We start from the raw sequence: 22799 nt of genomic DNA, 5'->3' as shown, positions 1-22799 counted from the left end.
AGCATAAATTAATTTCTTAAGAAACAGAAACAAAAATGAAACAAAGAAAAAACTAATAAAGTGAAGAAAAGACAACACTTATTAGTGATAGTTTAAATTGTGTTTGATATATTGCAGTTACATAATGCATTTCTTAAAAATACAAAGTCCTTATCTACAGTTATAATGAGCACAGTGGTATTAACGTGGACATTTAATTAACCAGAATACTCACTATCTAGTAGGACAGGTACGAATTTACACCAGCTTGGCTTATGCTATCTGTGGTGTGACATTCTAAGCATAATCCAGAGACTGTTTAATGGCAATGTGTCTATGTTACTGCTATTTGTATGGCCATCTGCAACCCAAGGAACTGAAATTATGAAATCAGACTTTTAGACCTGGAAGGGCTCTAGTGCCCATGTAGGCATGTGCTTCCTAAGTTACAGGAATAACTGCTTTTGCCAGTTATAGTCATTCTCTCTATTGGGTGTGCCTCACATTACTGGAAAATGGTTATGGAAATCAAAACTCTGTCATTTAAATAATGAAGACACTGAGCACCCCAGCCATAACTTACTTGAGTGATGTAGTAAGTTAACATCCAAAGATAAGATGGAAACCCAGGTGTCTTGAGTAGTCCCAGGGTCTTTTACTTTGTTTCTCGGCACAACACAAACATCAAGCATGTGGATCATTTGGGAATATTCACTAGGCTCTGAAAACTTCCACTACTCTCTTAAAAAATGTATGGATTCTTCTACTGCTTCCTTTATTCTAAGAGAACCCAAGCACTTCTTACAGCAACTACCACAGAAACACCAAATGACACAGAATATTGAAATAAAGGGTAGCATGTTAAATTTCTTAAAATACTGCCCATGGAATCGGATTTGTTTTCATTTCCTTTTTACTCTAAATAATTTAGAAAATATCTGCCAATACACCTTATGGGAACCAATCACATATACAAAAATGTTTTATTAAGGAATTTGTTAGGATTAAGATTTGTGCTTCTCAAGTTTCAGTCACTTGCTAATCATTGTTTCCATTTTGCTATATCCACTTACATGTCTAAAATCAATTTAATACTTTTCTTTAAATGGACTCACTTTTTTAAAACTCAAAGACAAATTTTATAGGAGATGATGAGTACTATTGTAAATGGATAACAAGCATCAATTGCCATAAACATTTAGACAACTATAAATATAATTACAAAAGTATAAAATAAATGTGTCTATCTACCACTGAAAGCCATCTCTTATTCTATAAGTAACAGGCCTTTTTCACTGATATAGTGAAAAGTATGGATGGACTTTGCAATCAGGAAGACTTGGGTTTGAATCTGAACTCATTCCCTTCCCGCTATTGTAATCTTTGGTAATTTCCTTAAATGGCTCACCACCAGTTTCTCATCTGTAGAATGGAATAACAAAAGCTATCTCCTAGTGTGTGTGTGTGTGTGTGTGTGTGTGTGTATGTGTATGTGTTTACAAAGCACCCAGGGTTATTCCTAGCTCATAGTAGGAGCTCAAAAAAATTTGGTTACCTTTTTGCTTTCCTCAATATTTCTTTATTTTTCAAAATGACATTCATGAACGATATTGTTAGCTAGAGGAATGCTATGGGGACAGTATTAATTTTTCCCAGAATTACTTACTGTTTGATTGCCTACCATGTGCTAGGAACTGTGCTAAGTGCCATGGGTAAAATGAAGACTGAATAAATAGACTTGGAGTTGAAGACTTGGATTCAAGTCCTAATTCATCTCCATTGAATAAGTCATTTAATATCTCAGAGCCTCAGTTTTCTCATCTGAAAAGTGAATGTGGTGATTGACATTTACTTCAAAGAACTTATGTAAGGAATGCCATGATAGCTTATGGGAGAGGCTTTGGTGAACTGATAGAAGCATTTCTGTTGTAACATTATATACAGGTCCCTGAAATAGTTTGTGTTCTACAGAATTGTACATTAAAAATAACAGGACTTTATGCAGCCATAAAAAATGATGAGTTCATGTCCTTTGTAGGGACATGGGTGAAGCTGGAAACCATCATTCTCAGCAAACTATCGCAAGGACAAAAAACCAAACACTGCATGTTCTCACTCATAGGTGGGAATTGAACAATGAGAAGACATGGACACAGGAAGGGGATCATCACACACCAGGGACTGTTGTGGGGTAGGGGGAGAGGGGAGGGATGGCATCAGGAGATATACCTAATGCTAAATGATGAGTTAATGGGTGCAGCACACCAACGTGACACATTGTGCACGTTGTGCACATGTACCCTAAAACTTAAAGTATTATAATAATAATAAAGAACGTAAAAAAAAACAGGACTTTTGCAAAAATAGGGTTGAGTAGACCACAAAAACCTGTACAATATTATGACCATAATGCTAAGATTAGGATATTTATCCTAATAAAAATAATAGAGCTAAGAAGACCTGTTAAACTTTGAATAACTAAATGGATACACAAATGCATATATGCTATAGCAAATTTAGGACTGTATTTTAAAACTAGTGAAGGTTGCTTAATGGAAGGCTTAAGGAAGGGATGAGACTGCTTAGTTGTGTAGGCAAGGGCAAATGTTCAAAGATGGGAAAGAACCATGCTAAAAGCTCCTCCAAGAAGGAGCATGTAGACAAACAGCCCAGCATGATGGGGCTGGGGTGGGTAAAGGCATCATGTCCAGTATTCCCACTATCCATCTCTCTGTGGCAAATGTATTCAACCATGCTAGTGTACCTTCTCCTCGCTGCTGCTCCTTGGTGCAACAAATCTTTGACATCCTGGGAAAAATCAAGCAGCTTGCATGTTATTGTGCTATCATTCCTCTAGTTATCAGTCTTGCCTTGTTTTACAGTAACATGTGTTACAGGGTCATATGTATAGCAGAGCAGTCCACAGATGCAGATGAGGGGTTGTAGCTCTCAATGAATCGCAGGCTTCATGAGCAGAATAAGCAATGACTCTCAGAGATATAATAGAATTCAGTGAGAGACATGAGTCTCTCCCTCTGTCCCTCCCTCCCTTTCCAGCCTGACCAGGCTACTATCCACTCCCCTCCTTGGTTTCAGATTTCCTTTTCTTAACTAGCTTGTGAGCTTCTTGAGAGAGGGCTCTGTCATATTCCTCTATGTGCTCTGAGGGCCCAGCACAGAGGCCCCAGAGCAGAATGTTTGCATTACAGTTGAACTTCCTTTTGTAAGTTGAGAAAAATCCAGGACCCACTGAAGAGGTTCCAGACCTCATTGAGGGCATCAGATCCACTGGACCACCATGAGGCCAGGATGGAGACACTGCTGGGACAGGGACAGTGTTTCATTCAGTACCATCTCCTGCATCTCTGTTGGTCCCACGTGACACGGGAACTGCTCAGTGGGTCCCAACCCTACTTTATCCAGGAGAGGGACATGATGGGGCTCACAGAACAGCCTCCTTCTCAGCCCTCCTTCATTTCCCTTCCTTGCCTTCCTTCTTTCCTGTCCTCCTTCCCTTCCTTCATTCCTGTCCTTTCTGCCTTCCTTCATTCCTCTTATCCTTTCCTCCTTCCTCTCTCCCAAACTCTTTCCTTCCTTCCTCCTGTCCTTCCTTCCTGTCCTCTGTCCCTTCCTTCCTCCCATCCTTTCTTCCTTCCTCCTTCCCATCCTCTCTTTCTTTGTTCCTTCCTTCCCTTTTTCTTTCCTCTCTCTCTCCCTTCTTCCTCCCTTCCTTCTTCCTTCCTTCTTTCCTGTCTTCCCTCCCTTACTCCTCCTTCCATCCTTCCTTCCCTGCCTCTCTTCTCCCTTTCCCTTCCCTTCCCTTCCTTTCCCTTCCTTCCAATTTGTTGAGCCCCTATTCCATGCCAGATGCTAGACAAGGTCCTAGGGATAAAGTGGTGAGCAAAAAGGCATGAAATCTGTCTTCACAGTGCTTCCATATTGCCTGTAGTTTAAGAGCTTAACCTCTGAAGCCAGATCTCCTCAGTCTGATACTTGACCCTTTCCTTTACTCACTATATGAACTTGGTGAAATTCCTTTCTGGATATCAGTTTTCTCTGCTGTCAAATGAGGCTCATGACAACCTATTTCAGAGAGTTATCGTGAATGTTAAATTAATTGATATGTAAAGTACTTAGATTAGTACCTGACACAGTAAATGCCCAATAAATATTAACAGGAATTGCTAGTATGATAACTGCTATATAGAGACAATAAGTCAACAAATCAATATAAAATCACAAGAAGCAATGTGTGTTATGAATGCAAAGAACTGGGTGGGACTTGCCTATAACTTAGAACTATGTTTTCCCTGGGGTGTAGCTCTGGAACTAGTTGAATATGTAAACATTATCTGACCAAAGAGTTGGCAAATGATTGTGCCTATGGATCATGAAGATCTCTAAATATCCTCTGATTTTGAAGAGTAACATTGGGAACCTTTTTAAAGAGAATGATCAGATAGGGCCTCTCTGAGGAGGGGATGTAGATAAATGGTATAAACACTGAAACTGGCAGAAGGAGGGTAGTGTAAGAGAGGCATTACAGTTGGAGGAGAGATGGGAATGGTCACAGGCAGGAAAAAGCCACCAACAATGATCAGGTGTTGAGGCCTTTGCCCTGTGGGGTCTGTGCTTGGCCGGTTTTATTAAAAGAATCTTTGTTCCTTGACTGCCAGTTAAAGTGTCACTCTATGTGCAGTCCTCCATTAGGGCTTTTGCATACTGGAGACCAGGCAGTTGCCTCCCATATCTTGATGATTCTAGCACTCATGTCAGGTTATTACCATGAGCCCCTCTGTCCTGCCTGCTGAACTCTGCACCACTATGTCGGCTAGGCCATTGTTTCATTTCTTATGTTAGGCTTGAGAAAATTTAAGAAAGGAAATATAAGAATAGACATTTCTAGGTACTTTGGTCTAAATTCAATCCCAATCCTTAAGGGTGGTTTGGCTTGTTTGTTTGTTTTGACTTTAAGTTCTGGGATACATGTGCAGAACGTGCAGGTTTGTTACATTGGTATACCTGTGCCATGGTGGTTTGCTGCACCTATCAACCCATCATCTAGGTCTTAAGCCCTACATGCATTAGGTATTTCTCCTAATGCTATCCCTCCCCTAGCCCGCCACCCCACAACAGCCCCTGGAGTGTGATGTTCCCCTCCCTGTGTCCATGTGTTCTCACTGTTGAACTCCCACTTATGAGTGAGAACATGTGGTGTTTGATTTTCTGTTCCTGTGTTAGTTTGCTGAGAATGATGGCTTCCAGCTTCATCCATGTCCCTGCAAAGGACATGAACTCATTTTTATGGCTGTATAGTATTCCATGGTGTATATGTGCCACATTTTCTTTATGCAGTTTATCATTGATGGGCATTTGGGTTCCAATCCCTAAGTTTTATTCAGTATATGGTACCAGCTATATGCAATTTGGGTAACCTTGGTCACGTCATCTCATTTGCCTGCTCATTCACGGATACTTATTCAACAAATACCAATTGAGCAAGATGTATGTGCTAGTATGACAGAGAGATAGGTCACCTGGGGCCTCAGCTTCTCCACTGCTGAAGACTTGTGCCAGATCACTGGCTTTCAATGCAGTGTGGACTCCAGAGCCCTATTTTATTAAACAAATTAGAGTGGATTCAAGGTTATTCCTCTAATAGCTTCACTCCTTGGTATACTGAAGCTGTCTCAGGTGAAAGAGAAAATGGTGGAGTGACAGCTATAGGCTTGGAATTTTTGTTATTATTACCCAGAACTTAATTGATCTCTGCCTGAATTGTTAGGCTGTGTGAGCCTCACTTGCCACAAGGTCTTCATGAAAAGGATTGAGAACTGCTGAACTGAATGTTCTCTGAGATTCTTTCTAGCTCTGACATTCTCAGAGTGCTGAGACAGTTTTTCTTTTTTCTTTGTTTTCATTTAACACTGTTTCACATGCACATTTCCAAGACTCCATATGGCTGATTTCCTTGTCAGTCTCAGAAACAGTGCTTCAGTTTTGCTTAGCAGTAGTCCTATTGGTTCCTGTCTTCCCTTGATTCCCTCTACTTTTACAGACTTTTTTCAGAGCCTTCATTTCAATGAATCCTAATGGTGTGTGTGTCTGTGTATTTGTCCACACTCAAGGTCTTTATCTGGTACCTACAGGCACTCAGCAACTACCAATTGGATGAATTAGTGAATTCTTAATGATTATCAATAACTTCATCTCACACACACACACATACACACACACACACACAGAGAGAGAGAGAGAGAATGAGAGAAATCATAACCTTTGGCTTATTTTACTTCTTTTTTGAGGGTGTTAATTTTCAAAACGGAATCGCTAGATCCAAAGTTTAGCAGCAAGTTTCATGCTTGTATTACCAGCTACCAGATTGCTGTGTTGCCTCTGTTTTATGTAAGCAGCAGTTTTTCTGATAACACTTGTGTTAATTATTTATAACATTATAAGTAATTAATCAAATCAAGGAGTGTTTTCTCTTCCTTTTTTTCTGGGTGTCAATATTCTTTCTATCCCAAACTCTAGTTGTTTCCCTAAAGCCATCAAATAAGAGGTTTGTCCTCTGAGTTTAACCAGAGAAAAAGAAATGGGCTGCTCCTGCTCTCCACCCTTTGCAATTTCTGTGATGATGATGATGATGATGATGATGATGAAGGTAACTATAACAACCCTGTGAGAATATTAATAACCCCATTGACAGATGAGGAAACTAAGGCCCAGAGAGATGAAGTGATTTGCCCTCAGTCACACAGCTAGATATTAGCAAAGACAGGATTTATATCTGGTTCCATGAGACTCAGAACCTGGCCTCTTTCCACTAAACTACACTACATCACTCCCCACGTGGAAGTTCAGGGTCAGGAGCCTGGGGAGCAGCAGGTCTGTCAAGTTCTGCAGGGCTGAGCTGTTTATCATTGTGGAGGACACTCATCACTGTGCTAATTACATTAATTGCTGCCCACTCTGTGGCTAGGTGGGTGGCTTAACAACACCTAGCAACGTGGTAACGATGCCTGGGCCTGTCTTTATGCATGAAAACATCTGCCTTTTTTTTAAAAACTCCTTCCTGTGGTGTCCAAGGATAGTAATTACAGGTTCTATTGGTTGGGAGTTAGTGATTCTCTACCCTGTAGGGAAAAGGTCAAGACTATGAACTTTGCCCTCTATCAGCCTTTTTACTGGAATCGGGAGGGAAACCGAAGATTTATTAAATATCAACCCTGTGCTTGACATTTTATTTAAGAGATCTTTTATAATCCTCATGATTGCTCAAGAAATAGGAATTATATTATTCTTATTTTGTTTATGAGAGTACACAGTCACCATGTTGGGGTCACATAGCAAGCTAGGAGCAGGTGGGAACAGGCTTAGAACTCAGGACTATCAGTGGACACATTTAGTCTTCACAAATTTATCTACACAACAGCATCTCGTAACAGAAGACAGTGTCTTTCTAATGTTTAGAACTGAATTATAGTGAGGCCGAGTCTGTATTTCCAGAGAACAAGCAAGGCATTAGGAGCTGGTGTTTTGTGGAGTTCTCTATTGGTAAAGGATGAATATTTGAGATGTCAGCCTTCCGACCTCCACTCCTTCCCTTAGTTTCTGAAAGAAATTAACAGTTTTCCAGTTGATTTTTAAATAAGTAATTTCAAGACCACCTCTGTCTACTTGCTGGGAATGGACAAGATGGCTTTTGCAATTCATCATAATTGGGTAAATGACTTAATTTTCAGAGACTCAGATAACAGACGATAATTTAGGAAGTAATTGACTTTGGAATGTTGTGTATTCATGTACTTTAAGGGTGTGCCCATATCTATATGTGTAGGTATATATGTCAATAAATGTGTGGTGCGTGTGTGTGTGTGTGTGTGTGTATTCTTCAGGAAGACTTAGAGTAGTAGTGGACTTAGATGACTTGGTTCCTTTTATACCTGCCATTTGTCTATAAATAAAGTTTAAATAAAGTTTAGCTTGTATACTAAAGCTCAGAACAACTACATCATATGATGATACAGGGTAGTAGTTAAGATATATGAAGCTAGGCCAGGGTTTGAATCTTTTTTTTTGTTTGTTTGAATCTTGGCTCGGTCACTTACCAGCTGCTATGACTTGGGCAGGTCACTTAACCTCTCTGGGCATCAGTTTTTTCATTTCTAGAAATAGGGATGATAACAGTTCTCATCTCATGAGGTTCTTCTATGCCACGGAGGCTTTTGAGACAGGAACTATGTCTATACACTTTTCTGCACTCAGCCAGAATGAGGTTTGGAAGGAGCAGGCTTTGGACTTAGATACTCGATTCTGATTCCAGCACTCCCATATTGGCTGTCTGACCTTACAGAAACTATATACCTTTTCTGGACCTCAGATTCCTCATTTACACAATCAATCCTCCTGATTTCTACCTAAAATGATTGCGATACCACAAGGTGGGACCCATGAGACCTGGTGCAGCAGTAACACACAGGAGGGATCCAGCGAAGGTTGGTTCTTTTTCCCCTTATTCCCATCCTAGGGTCTTACATTTAATAATTGGTGACTCAGCTCTTGTTTGATATGTAAAATACATTCTTTTCTCTCATACTCCATTTTTCCCTCTCTCCACTATTTTCCTTCTCCCTTTTCATAACACTTTCCTTTCTTTTACCTTTTTGGTCAGCTTCTATCTACTGTGATTGATGCCCTCTGTCCAGGTCACCAGCCATTGTCTCCTGGATTGTGGCAGCAGCTTTCTAACTTGTCTCCTTGCCTCTATCTGTCCCTGTTGTTTCATTCTCCATGCAGGGCAGTCCTTCTGTAACCTGAACCAGACCTTGCTGCTCCTCTGTGCCACTCCCTTCGGTGGCTTCTCATCACCATGGCCTGCAAGGCTCTGTGTGACCTGTCTTCTGGCACTCTCTGACCTCCCTCTTAGCTCAGTCTGCTCCAGCCTCAAAGGCCTTCTGGCTGTTACTGGAACATTCAAGCACATTCCTGCTTTGGGTCTTTTATAAATATATACATCTGTCTGTGTGTATATATATATATACACACACAAACACACACATACACACACACATATATACACACACACACACACACACACATATATAGTTCTCTCTTCCTCCAGATATCTGTAGGCTTCATCCTCTCACTTCCTTAGGCCTCTGCCCACATGGCACCATATCAGAAAGGCCTTCCCTGATGACTTAATATTAAAAAAAAAAAACCCAAACACTCCCAGTCCTCCGTTTTAGTTTTCCTCTTTTCACTTATCAGTGGTATATTAGACACTTATTCATTTACTTATTTATTTTCTCTCTCCCCTGAGCAGCATGTGACCTCTATAAGAGCAGACTTGGTTTTGTTTTCTACTGTGTCCCCAGAACCTGGAGCACAGTAAATGCTCAATAAATATTTGCTGGATTTTGTGAATGTGTGTGTCCCCTTTATGAAATGGCACGGAAGAGCCTGCACTGACGCTGCAGGTGATTTGGGGCCTGAATGGGTCACTGATCAACTTTTATCTTAACCAGACCAGGGCGATGAGGAGAATTAGGTGGCTGCTCAGGGGCCCTTCACACACATACCTTTGGGACCGACGCTGTTTCGTCTGCGGCAATGGCGTGCCTGGCTTTCATGCTTGTGGTTTGTACCATAGTTGTGATGTTGTCTAGAATTCCCATGGCAGCTTTACAATATGATTAATTTTGCTCATATAGATACATATCGATTACGGATAAAGATGACTCAAGGTTTAAATTTAGCCCCACCACAACAAATTGAAAGTCAGAGGTGTGCTACCTAATTGCTCCCAGACTATGAAAACAAAAGCACAATGTCTGCCAGCACTGAATCACTCTTCTCCACCCTTTTTCTCCCTTCCCTTCATGTTCTCTGTCTTAATTCTGTTCATGTCGTAAACTGTGGTAGCTTAGAAAAGTGAAAAATAACATCCGGAGTCCAAAGTTCCAGTCCTGACACCACCACCTGTTTACTGTGAGATCTCAAGCATGTTACCCCACCTCCCTGAGCTTCAGTTTCCTCTTTTGTAGAATAGACCTACTTGAAAACAGGCGCTCAATAACATGTGTTGAATGAAAGATGCCTAAGTGAGACAGCATGGGTAGAATGTCTAGCCTAGGGTGAGCACTCAATAGATGCTAGTCACCGGCCATGCTAACTGATGCACCTGACTGTGCTGTCTTCATGAACTTTCTTTGGCTTTGGTTAACCATTAGGATAGGCAACCCAGCTGAAAACAGAGGATGGCTCATGACAAGGCCTTTCCTAATCAGTCTCTCACAAGGGCTTTTATGGAGGCCCTACTATGCGTACAGCAAGGTGTAAGATTCAGGGGTGGGTGGAGCATCAAGCCAGCGAGAGGCATAGTTTCTGCTGCTATTGGTGCCCTGTGGCTGCTGTAACAAATGACCACAAGCTTTGTAGCTTAAAGCCACAGAAATGTATTCGCTCACAGTTCTAGAGGGCAAAGCATTTGAAATCAAAATGTTGGCAGGGCCACGCTCCCTCCAAGGGCCCTAAGGAAGAATCCACTCTCTGCCTTTTGCAGCTTCTGGCGACTCCTGGTGTTGCTTGGCTTGTGGAAGCACACCTCCATTCCGTGCCTCTGTCTTCACATGATCTTCCCTACTGTGTGTCTCTGTGTCTCAAATCTCCCTCTCCTTTCTCTAATAAGGAAACCAATCATTGGATTTAGGGTCTACCCTAAATTCAAAATGTTTTCATCTTGAGATCCTTAACTTAATTACATCTGCAAGGACCCTATTTCTAAATAAGTTCACATTCATAAGTGTTGGGGTTTGGGGTTTAGGGTTTTGACATCTTTTGTTGGGGTCCCAATTTAACCCAGCTACAGTGGCCTCCAGGAATTTCAGATTAGGGAAAGGAAGAGCACACACAGATGAACAAAAAAAGTTTCAAGTAGAGTTTGTAAGACAAATCTTATTTGAAGGTGGTTAGTGGGGGGTTGATCCATTAATTTTTTGATCCAGAAACGTTCACTGAGCCCCTGCTATGCTGGGTGCTGGAGATAGAAATGAGGAAGCACAGTCTCTGCCTTCAAGGAGTTCACAGACTGCTTCAATGAACAGAGAAGCAGGCATTTATTGTTGAGCATGGTAGGAGCTGTGGTAGAAGTAGACCCCTGATGCGATGGGCATTAGCAGGTCTGAGTTACAACCCTCGGGGCTGGTGTTCAGAGAGGGCTTTCTGCAGGAAGTATTATCCCTTCCAAGGCCTAAAGGTTGAGGGAGTAGGAGCTGGCCAGGCCCAAGCGGGAATGGTTCTAGGAAGAAGGAATGGAGGAAAGACAGGCTGGCCTGTATAGGTTCTGCACTACGTAGGGGGCTGGAGAGGTGCACAAGGGATCAGATTGAATGGGATGCTGAAAACCACAGAAAGCTATGGAGAGCCATAGAAAGACTGTAGGGAGGGGAGTGACATGACTAGATCTGTATGTTAAAAATAAAAATTGGAGAAGGTCTTTTGAGAAAAGTGATTTTCTAATAGAATTTTATTTGATCCTTTTTTTTAAAAAAGAAGCATAACATATATACAGAAATGCATACAAGTCATAAGAGTGTATTTTGATGAATGATTACAAAGTGAATAGCCCTGTGTATATACTGCTTAGGTTTTCCAGATGTATAGGTTGTCAGAGTACAGGCAGAATAGAGGAGAGATGGCCTAATCATTTGGAATTTCTCTTCTTTGTCCTGTGGAGAAATGGCTTTCATAACAGAAAGAATATGGGATCTAGGGTAGAAAGGCTCAGTTTTGAGCTCTATATCTGGTATTTCCTTTTTGTATGATCTCAGGCAAATGGCTACACTTTCCTTATCCTCAGTTTCACTACTGAGAGTGGACTAGCTATGTCTTCTTCACTAAGATGGTGTGCAGGTAAAATAGGACAAAGCTGGTAAAAAGCTCTCTGCATTATGCAAAATAGTTGCCCATATAATTCTCAAATTCCAATCTGTCTCAGATATGGACTGCTTCACTTTATCTTCTTCCTTCTTTATATGACATTTTGACAGATGAATGAGGAGGGAAGGAGGTGAGGGAGTTTCTCTTTTTGTAATGCTTTTTTTTTTGGTTTTGTTTTCCATTTCAAAATGCCAGCCACCTCTGCAGTGGCTCTCCTATACCCTTCTCTGTCCCTACTCTTCCTGCTCATTGCTGGCCATCTCACCCAACCAGGTCCAAAGAGGCAGGGGAAGGAGGGCAGGAATGAGGGCATGAAAAGAGCTTCGAGGTGAAAAGAAGTCCCTTCGTCTTCCTTGAGGGTCCCTGCTGTCCCCAGCTGTGCACTAGGCATTTGGGATGGAGGTGGGGGGATGTAGATGGGAAACATGCCATTCACTTTCAGTGTGATGTCAAGACTGTTGAGGCAAAATGAAAACAGCCTAGGCCGGGCGCGGTGGCTCACGCCTGTAATCCCAGCACTTGAGAGGCCGAGGCGGGCGGATCACGAAGTCAGGAGATCAAGACCATCCTGGCTAACACGGTGAAACCCCGTCTCTACTAAAAATACAAAAAAAAGTTAGCCAGGCGTGGTGGCAGGCACCTGTAGTCCCAGCTACTCGGGAGGCTGAGGCAGGAGAATGGCGTGAACCCGGGAGGCATAGCTTGCAGTGAGCCGAGATCTGGCCACTGCACTCCAGCCTGGGCAAGAGAGTGAGACTACGTCTCAAAAAAAAAAAACAAAAACAAAAACAAAAAAACAGCCTAATAGCAGGGCAAGACCAGCTAAGGTCAAAGTCTTAGTGTCAGAAGCAAATAGCCCCAAAGGAGGCTGGAAACAGAAGAGACCACTTCACTGGGTAAAACACCTGCAGAAGGTGAGCTCAGTGCTAGGCTCTCCCTTCTCTCCTCTCATTTCAAATTCTTGGCATTTTATGCAATAAATATTTTTAAGCACCTATAGCATATCAGACCATTATTTTATACACATTGTTTTATTTGATCCTCAGAACAACACTAAAAGCTAAGTATTATAATTACCATCTTTTGGAGGAAGGGGACCAAGATTTACAGATTTGCTCAAGATCACACCACTGTTAAAAGAAGGAAATAGCTTTGAACCCACACCCATCCAGTCCCACAAATCCTGCTCTTTCCACTCTGCTATACCGTTCGTTGAACGTATGTGGAAGGGAGCCACGCGCTTTATCAGGCTGCATCACATTGCATGCATTTTTAGTATATGTGTGCACATGCCAACAGGCATGTGGGAATCCTGCTGGGTGAGTTGTAATGAGGGCGTTTTGAGTGACTAGATGCATTTTTGCTGGTGAGGCCTGGCTCAAGGAGAACAGGAAAGGAAGCATACAGACCCAATGTGTGGGAGGCTAGTCACACGGTGTGAGGGCTTGTCCTTGAACAAACTATTGGGAAATGGGTCTGTTAAGCCCTGGTGAAACTTTACTTTACTGGGGGGCCCCTAGGTTTTTCCATGACTATTTGATTTCCAAAGCATAATTCATTCCCAATTCTTGAAAAAAAAGAAAAAGCAATATTTGTTTAGCACCTCCTGTGTGCCAGGCATGGTGCTTGGTGCTTTACATATGTGACATCATTTAATTCTCACAAACCCTTGCCCATTAATGCCACTGTTCAGCCCAGGAGACAGATTCAGGAAGTTCAGGCGATTTGTTCAAGATTGTTCAGCTGGTGTGGAGCAGCACTGGGGTTCCTGCCCTGTGCTGTTCAACAGCAATCCACACTGGCATTTTAAAGTTATTGGTGGGACATTCTGTCTTTTAATATAGTTGTAAATTATCTCTAATCATGAGATAGGATGACAGCATACTGATCCTTCCTCTCCTCTTTTAGAAAAAGAAAGGCATTATCTTTTCATTCCTGAGCAACTAAGATTCTTTGCCCCAGAGGTAAAAATCTCCACTCCAGGTTACTCATGTGTCATTGTCCGGAGGGTACAATTGCTACTCTTGCTTTCGTTTGGCCCTTTTTCTTCTTCTTTTCCTAAGGTACCTGGCCTCTTTCAAGATATCTCTCACTCCCCCATACCCATCACTATAGTATAAGGCTGCTGAGGTGGCACAGCCATGATAAGGAAGGCAGGGACCTGTGGCCTGGATGAGCCTGTAGTCAGACAGACCTGGTGTGTATGGAGTCTAGAGGCCCTTCTGAGGTTTGAGATAGGCCTAATAGTCTCCCAAAGACCCCTGGTCCCTGCTCACCTAGTGCCATCATAGAAGGGAAAAGATGTTCTTGGTGTCACTGGAGAACATTTGGCCTTGGAGATAAGTGTTTGGGCCACCAGCCCCCTTCAAGAATATATAGCAATTATGAGTGTCTGGATGGACTTCATTTTTTGCACTGGGCGGATGGATTAACCAAACCTCCCAGAAGCGGAATGAATAACAAAGAGGAAGGTCTTTGCAATTCTAGGGCTTGTCCTTTCACATCTCTTTTAAGGCTTGTGAAAGCAGCAAGCAGTGGGGAGGGAGATGGGTGGAATGGGCATTTGTTAACGAGGAGAAATCCTGAGATGCTTGGTTGTGTGACCTGGGGTTGGGAAGCCACTCCACTTCACATCTCTGAGTCTCAATTTTCCCTTCTGCCATTTGGCAAAGGGAATGCTTCCCTTCCTCTTCCCCTGCCCCAGATGGCTGCTGTGAGAATGAGATGAGAATATGTTTAGGGTTTTGGAGTGATGTCCGAACTCAGAGAAGGTGCTTAGGCCAAAGTCAAGAGGCCTGAGGTGTACTCCAGACTCTGCCCTGAACTCAGTATCTCTTCTTTCTGGGGCTTCCTTTCTATAAAATGGGGGAATGAGGGTAGCTTTCTTTCTTTCTTTTTTTTTTTTCCCTCAATGGTCACTTTTGATTTTAAATGCCATAATGCCATGACTGTTTTCTCAAAGTAGAGGATTAGATGCAACTTTTAGGAGATAAATGGATCATTTAATAGTTACCTGTTCAGTCATTTAATAAATATTTAATGAGGACCTACCACATGTCAGCCACAGTGCTAGGTAAGGGATAGAATAACAAACAAAACAGACGTAGCCCCTGCCCTCATGGAACTTCTAGTCTAGTATAAGACTGTTTGGAAGAACTTCCTCATCTCAGATAGTTGAAGAAGTTTCAGGGCTCCAAGGGGAATGTCGTTAGTTAAAAGAACAATGTCAGGAATGTGTAATAGGTGCTCAAATATTTGTTAAATGAATAAATCAATACAAGCACCTGAAGGAAGCTCTTGCAGTGACCCTAGAGTTAGGAGCAGTTCTTTGGAGTCCAGAAAGACTGTGGGAGCTCTGGCAAAGGGTGTATGTAATTGCTAAATAGTTTGTTTGTTGAGACACCTGTGGATGGGAGGATCTGCCCCTACCTGCCTGGTTCTCAAGGTGGCCACTTACTGGGAACAACGATGGCTTCACTTGCCAGGTCTTTTCCCCAGAGGTGGAGCCCATGCAGATGCTGGAACTGAAGGGGGGAAGGGAAAAGTGGCCAGGGAATAATGCCAGTGTTTGTATGACATTTGGGCTAAGCCCAGAGGACCCGTAGAGATTGTGGGGTCTCATCTGTATCCTGTCAGAGGGGTAACTGAGGCCTGGATGGGATGTGAGGTCACAAAAGAGTTGGCTCCAAGCCATGTCAGGAGGCTGGATGGGGAGGTGGGAAGAACCTGGGCTTAGGAGTTGGAGAGTACTTGGGTTTGAAGGCTGTGGATCCTTGGATAAATCACTTAATCTCTCTGAATCAGCTTTCTCATCTGTTGAAGAGACATCACAGTGGTGGCATCTGAAAGATGTCATGAGGTATAATGTGTCTCGGACACCTAAAATCAGGACCCAGGACTAACTATAGACCTGATAATCAGTATTTATAATTATTACATTATTAGGACCCAGGTCCTATTTCTGTGCAATGTTGAAAGATAGTGATAAGAACAATTTAGATCAGAACTTACAAGTTTGCATGATCTTCATTATAAACGAAATAGTGAAACAATGCTGAGCGGATTTACAGAGGCGTAACTCATTCATTAACCAGCTTAGATAGGCATTTTCCCCTCTCTTTGGGATTGGTTTTCTCTTCTGTTAAATGGGGATAATTTTTATGCTCAACCTCTTCTCATCCATCTATTAAACATTTATTGAATACCTATTAGGAGTCATAATATGCTTAGTGCTGAGGACACAGGAAGAGGACATAGTTCCTGACCCTAAGGAGCTCATTACCTAGTGGGACACTATTAAACAGATACAACACAGAATAGTATGTATAGAGCATGGTATGTAGCAGGGGCCTATTCCTGTCTGAGTGGACAAGGAGGCTTCCTAGAGGAAGCAACATTTAAAGCTGAGGGCTGAAGGATGAATAGGATTTAACCAAGTAAAAGTAAGAAAGGAAGTGGGGAGCTGGAAAGGGCATTCCAGGAAGAAGAAACTGCATGTGCAAAGGCCAGGAGGTCAGAGCGCACAGTGGATATGACGATGTGGCTAGCTGAGCATGTCTGTGCAGTGTCAACTTTGTTGTGAACACAGAGGGAGGCTACTGGGAGATTTTAAGCAAGAGAGTTGGAGTATGATCACATTTGCATGTTAGAAAGAACACTCAGGGTTATATGCACTTGAATGAAGTTTTATTATGGAGAGCAGTTGGAACAAGTCGATTCTTTCCTCCTCCTCCATCATCCTCCTCTTTTCCCTGTCCACATAACATGGCTCACATGAGATAAAATAACCCACACAAGCATGCCTTGTGTAATGTCTGCCACATAGTAGGTGTCCAATTATCATATAATTCCCCCCTTTTTAAATGTAGTTCCTGAAAGAGAAATCCCCTGGCATGAAGCACAAGTTGGGGCAAAAAAGGTGAGGGTGTGGCTGTTTGTATCTTCTGGCTGGTGTTTGGGTATAGCCGACAGGATTTAGGTCAGAGGAAGTTCCCCAGACAGTTCAGCCTCAACCAGTCATCTGGGGTTTCAGGGAGGGCAGGTGAAGGTCATAATATCCCCCTATTTCAGGAGGCCACCCCTCCCCAGGATCCTGATCTTGAAAATGTACCAGACATGGACCATTGCGTTAATTTGTCTGGGTTGGCTTCCTCATCTGTAAAATGGGTATAAGGTTACCTGTGCTGTCAGCCACATGGGGTTGTTGTAAGAAACAGAAAAGTGTGAACCACCACAAAATAATATAAGACTACATTAATTAATGGCTACCCTGGGCTGGGCCTTGTTCTGTGAAGTAGATATTATCAATTATCCCTATTATACAGATAGCAAAACCAAGGGTCAGAGAGATTATGTGAATCACCCACAGGCACAGAATAAGTAGCTGGAGCTGGAGCACTGGCATTTTAACCACAACACTGTGACACCATGATTTGTTCTCCCTTGAAAACCACCTCCTGCTCCCTGAGCTCTTAGCTTGATGCAGTACTCCAGAAATGAGTGTAGAAAGATGGAAGAAGGAAGGAAAGGGGCAGTGTTTGAAGTCTGAGAGTCTTTCCAGATGCCTCCCTACTCCTCACCCCACCAACTCAGGGTCTTCTTCCAGATGCACTCTGGGAAATGGCTCATGGCATCCTTTTAAAATGACCTGTTACCTGACTCCTCACTAGATGGAGACACTTGGGGGAAGGGACTGTCTGGTTTGTGTTGGTATCCCCAGGGTCTAGTACAATGGCTGGCACTCAGTAAATATTTGTGAATAAATTCCTCCTGTCATTGTCTGAATTTTCTGCCCATGCTGTCCTCTTGGCCAAGAGGTCTAAAAGCAAAGGAGCTGGGGCTTCTGGAAAGTCTTCCAAGGTCAGTGGATGCATGTGTGATGGAGGCCCAGCAAGAGGTCAGTGTGTTGCCCTGGGGCAAGCCTGCAGGATGGACCCAGAGGGCTGGGGTGGCCGGCTTCATCCAGCTCATTTTTCCCAAGGGATCTGGCGCTCACAGGCTGCACATAGAGCCCACGTGTTGTGTTGCGTGAGGACCCCTAAGGATTTGTTGAGTGGTCCTAGGTGCTCAAGTCACTGTACCTGCAGGGTGGCTTGAGCTGGGCCCACCTGACTGATTGGCTGGTCAATAGGTGGCCTGAGAACCAAAACTAGCCTCCAGCACATTAAGCAACCGGCTTCCTTCCTGCCCCCGGTCAGGAGCTGGGCCAGGGAAAGTGAAGAAACCTGTCTGGGGCCTCGGCAGGGTGGGCGTGGGTGGGGCCCTGCCGGGAAAAGAGGCACCTAGACCAGTTAGTTTCCTTTGCTCCAGGACCGGATGCAGAGCCGGGACTCAGGTGGAGGCAGGAAAAATACGCACCCTGGGTGCACCTGTAAGTCCTCCAGGACTACATTGGTTTTGGCTATGACATGACCAGGGGCTCTGGGTTGGTGGTCACCGGGCGTGGGGCTTCTGGCTGCTAAATCAGGAGAGTGAGCGGGCCGGGCGGCGGCGAATGAGTTGACGGGTGGAGCTGGAAGAGGCTTTGGCGATCCAGCGGGCAAGCGAAGGACACCGGGGGAAGGGGTGGTACCCGGAAACGCAGCTGGGCAGTCGCGCCGCTCCCCTGTCCTCGCCAGCGCGCTTTCTCTTCCTGGCCGCTGCGCCTCCTCCGGGCCCCGCGGTGGCGTGAAAGGCGCTCAGGACAGACTTGTATTTGAATCCAAGCTGTTCCACCCACACGCTTTTGTTCTTGGGCGAGTGACTTCTATCTGACCCAGAGTTTTCCCAGACGAAAGTGGGAAGACGGTGCCTACCCCAAAGCGTCGTGGGAATGAAAGTCAATGAAGTGACATAGGAAAGGTGCCTAGCACATGGCAGGTGCTCAGCAAAGCGGGGTTCCCTTTCCCTTTGTTTAGCCCCAAGATCTCACTCCTAGCGCTGAAGTCGCGCCCCAAAGGCAGCCCCAGGACGGCGGGGTCTGGGAGGCAGGAGGCCTGGCCTGGCAATAACTCATTTGAATCATTTGATCCTCAAATGGGATGGGGGCGAGTGGGCGGATTCTGAGGCTGCCTTTGGAACGCGTTTCTGTGATCCTAGGAGGGAATTTCAATGCATTCTTCCATTCACGTATTTATTTATTCACAGATTCCTATCAGGCGAAGGCCGCCTTTCCTGGCCTCCCGCACAGGCCCGCCAGCGATTCGTCCTTACAAGGCTAGCCTCCGCAGGCTGCCCTCTGTGTAAATAAAGCCACAGACTTCCGCCCACAGGTCGCCGCAGGTCCCGCCCGCAGCGCCGGGCCGCGGGGGAGGCGGGAACTGGTGCTACCGCCGCTACGCAGGCCTCGGGAGGCTCGGAGCCCGCCACGCCCCAGCCCTCGCGCAGGGCCGGGGAGCCACGGGGCCAAAAGGAGGAGCAGGTGGAAGAAATCCAGGCTCAGACCGTCGGAGTCCCCACCCATGAGCACCCTTCTCCACTGATCACTCAGAACATGGTAGGCCCTAGAGAGACAGCAGCCCGAATCTTCCCAGAAACCCTGCAGGAGATTCCTTCTTCCCATTTTATAGAAGGGAGGCTGAGGCTCGTCACGTTTAAATGGCTTGACCAAGGTCCCACAGGCAAAAAAATGGTACAGCAAGATATTGTAACCCAATGTCTGGCTGCAAAACCCAGTCTGTCCCCAACCCACCTATCGTCACCGAGATTGTAAAACTTCTAACCGGGAAGAATCAAATACATGCACAACGGGTTACAGGTTAACAGACAGATGGGAGCGGAAAGGGACATTCCAGCGCTTCCCTGGGCGTGTCGCACAGGGCAACTCCAACCACAGGCGAATTTTCCTGGGTGACAGTTATACTCCTTTTTGCATGAAAAAATACAGATCCTTATTAAAACAATAATCGATTAGACTATAAAACTCTCAAAGTTATTTCGGATCAAAATTATTTTCGGCTGTTTCCACACCTTTTTTTCTCGATTGTGCAGAAATTCTTCAAACCGTGTGCACAGATGGGCAAACTGAGACCCGGACGAGTCCCATTGAGAGAGGGAGGCAGAGCCGGGGTTGGGAGAAGACTGAGATTTCTGGGCTCCGGCTTGGAGTGTTTCCGCTGGGTGGGGGCGCCGGTTTGCGAAGAGCTTTCCTCGGACAGCTACTGCTGCTTTTTGTCGCTCAGCCAGCCAAGTGGGGGCGATTCTGAGTAATCGCAAGCAATCAGCGCGGCTGGGGTTAAAAGCGAAAGGGACTCGCGGGCGAGCGGCCGGGGAGGGCGGCGGGCACAGAGCCCAGACGCCGGCAAAGGCGGGGCGCCGCCGGGGTTCCCTCGGTGCGAGCGCGCGCGGCACTTCCTGCTTTTGCTCCTCCCTGCGGTCCTGCCGGCCGTTGTAAACTGGCTCTGCGGGCCACACCCGTGTTCCAGGCCCGCTAACCCACCGGCGGCCCCAGAGCCCCAGGCGGCCCCAGAGACCCAGCCTCAATCCTCAATCCTCGTACAGTCCTCAGGTCCAAGTCCTGGCCACAGGAACGCCAGCCAGATCTGCAGCTCAGCTAGCTGAATTTCAGGTTCCAGAGACCTGGCCCTTTTCTTCCACGTAGGGGACAGTCAGGTTCTCTGGCCTGGGTTTTCTAAAAGTATCCAGAGTTGAACTACCTTTCCACTCAGCAATCCCATTACTGGGTCTGTACCGAAAGAAAAATAAGTGGTTCTTCCAGAAAGACACATGAATCCCTATGTTCATCGAAGTGCTATTCACAATAGCAAAAACTTGGAATCAACCCAGGTGCTTGTCAATGGTGGATTGGTTAAAGAAAATATGGCTCATACACACCATGGAACACTATGCAGTCATAAAAAGAATGAAATCGTGTCCTTTGCAGCAACATGGATGCAGCTGGAGGCCATTATCCTAAGTGAACTAATCAGGAAAAGAAAATCAAATACCACATATCCTCACTTATAAGCAGGAGCTAAACAATGGGTACACATGGACATAAAGGTGGACATGATAGACACTGAGGACTACTAGAGTTAGTGGGAGAGGGAGCAGAGCAAGGGCTGGAAAATTACCTCTTGGGTGCTATGCTCACTATCTGAGTGACAAGCTCAATTATACTCAAAACCTCAGCATTAGACAATATACCTTTGTAACAAACCTGCACATGTACCCCCAATTATAAAATAAAAGTTGAGACGGGTGCAGTGGCTCACTCTTTTAATTCCAGCACTTTGGGAGACAGAAGGGGGAGGATCGCTTGAGGCCAGGAGTTTGAGACCCACCTGGGCAACAAAGTGAGACCTCATCTCTACAAAAAATTTAAAAATTAGCTAGGCATGGTGGCGTGCACCTGTGGTCCCAGCTACATAGGAGGCTGAGACAGAAGGATTGCTTGAGCCTAGGAAGTCGAGGCTGCAGTGAGCCATGTTCCTGCTACTGCACTCCGCCATGTTCCTGCTACTGCACTCCAGCCTAGGCACTGGGCTGGACACTGTTTCAAAATAAAGTAAAATAAAAGTTGAAAAAAATATATAAAACAAACAAAACAACCCACACTTGACATTTGCTGACTATATGGCCTTGGGAATATTACTTAACCTCAGTCTCAGTTTCTGCATCTGTAAAATGTGAGTTACTGACACTTACCTCATATAATTGTTGTGAGAAGTAAATATGTGCCTGTCTGTAAAGGCCTAGAACATTAAAAAAAAAAACTAATTAAATGCTATGTTTTGTTATTAGTGTTAGTTAGGCCTAGGTAGGAATCCTGTTTAGGCCAATTAAGAACTGGATGACCAGGCAGGTGTACTTTCTTCAGTTTCCCCACCTGGAAAAAGGAGTTTATTACACTTTATGTCACAGGGTGATGGTGAGGTCCCCATTATCCAGCAATTCCACAAGTGATGATGTTTGCAACTCTTACTGTTTGCCAGCACTGTCTTAAGCATTTGACCCTTATTAACTCATTTAATTCTACAATTACAGTATGAGAGAGGTATTAAGAGCATCCCATTTCACAAATAGGAAATTGAGGAACGAAGAAGTTAAATGACTTACCCAAAGTCACACAGCTACTAAGTAGGACCTGAATCTACAAAGTTTGGCTCCTTATTCCATATTCTTAATTCCTGCAGGATGTATCAGACACAATGCTAGGCAATGGGCATGCAGCCAGGAATGATACCACACACAGCTGCCTCCTCAACAAAGGCGAGGGGTTCCTTTCTGAGCTTATTGGCATTCCTTATATATGATTAAGCATTGCATGCATACGCTATATTTTATATAATAAGGTGGCTTGCACACCGTAGATATTCAAGATTGTTGGTTTCCCTCACTGTAATTTTTGGGGGTCCAGTTCCAAGTGCTTACATGGAATGTGGAGGGAGGTTAGGTTTTAAGTGATAGAGAAGTTGGTGTCTAATAGATGCTCCACATACCTAAGTTCCCTCGTCTATGTACTTAGTGATCTTCCAGCTAAAGAGAATAAAACAGCACAGGCTTAAGGTTTAGACCTTTTAACAATAATAATAATTACTTCTGCCTTTGCAGAGTAATTCTGTTTCTGTAGAATTATGTCTGCACTGTGGGGTTCCCAGAATTGAGGGTAAATTTACTGTATTTATCACTTAATCATTTCCAAAACAGCTTATGACTATGGCATCTTTAGTCAAAGGCCCAGAATTCTCCTCCTACCCTCTCTCTTTGGAGTCCCCGTGGTAATTTTTGCTGTAAATGGCTAAAGCTATTAAATATAGTGTACATCTTCCTGCCATGGAAATGTAAGCTGTCATTACATTCATTGCTTAAATGTTGTGATTATTTCAAACTTGGCTTTTGTATTTGAAGCCTTGAGTTAAATGTGGAAAGTAAGGGGGAAAACGGATAATGGTTAGAAA

General features: G+C 44.2%; 1 long non-coding RNA gene across 1 annotated transcript; it reads left to right on the top strand.

Annotated features, from left to right (window-relative positions):
• Positions 1-14070: 14070 nt before the first annotated feature.
• LOC134729679 (uncharacterized) lies at positions 14071-21104 on the top strand. Its single transcript, XR_010110971.1, has 2 exons — positions 14071-18292; positions 19048-21104. It is a non-coding gene; the product is annotated as an uncharacterized LOC134729679 (long non-coding RNA).
• Positions 21105-22799: the final 1695 nt, after the last annotated feature.

Source organism: Pan paniscus, chromosome 1 (assembly GCF_029289425.2).
Source record: "Pan paniscus chromosome 1, NHGRI_mPanPan1-v2.0_pri, whole genome shotgun sequence".
Classification (NCBI taxonomy): Eukaryota; Metazoa; Chordata; class Mammalia; order Primates; family Hominidae; genus Pan; species Pan paniscus.
This window is presented reverse-complemented; position numbering and strand designations above follow the sequence as displayed.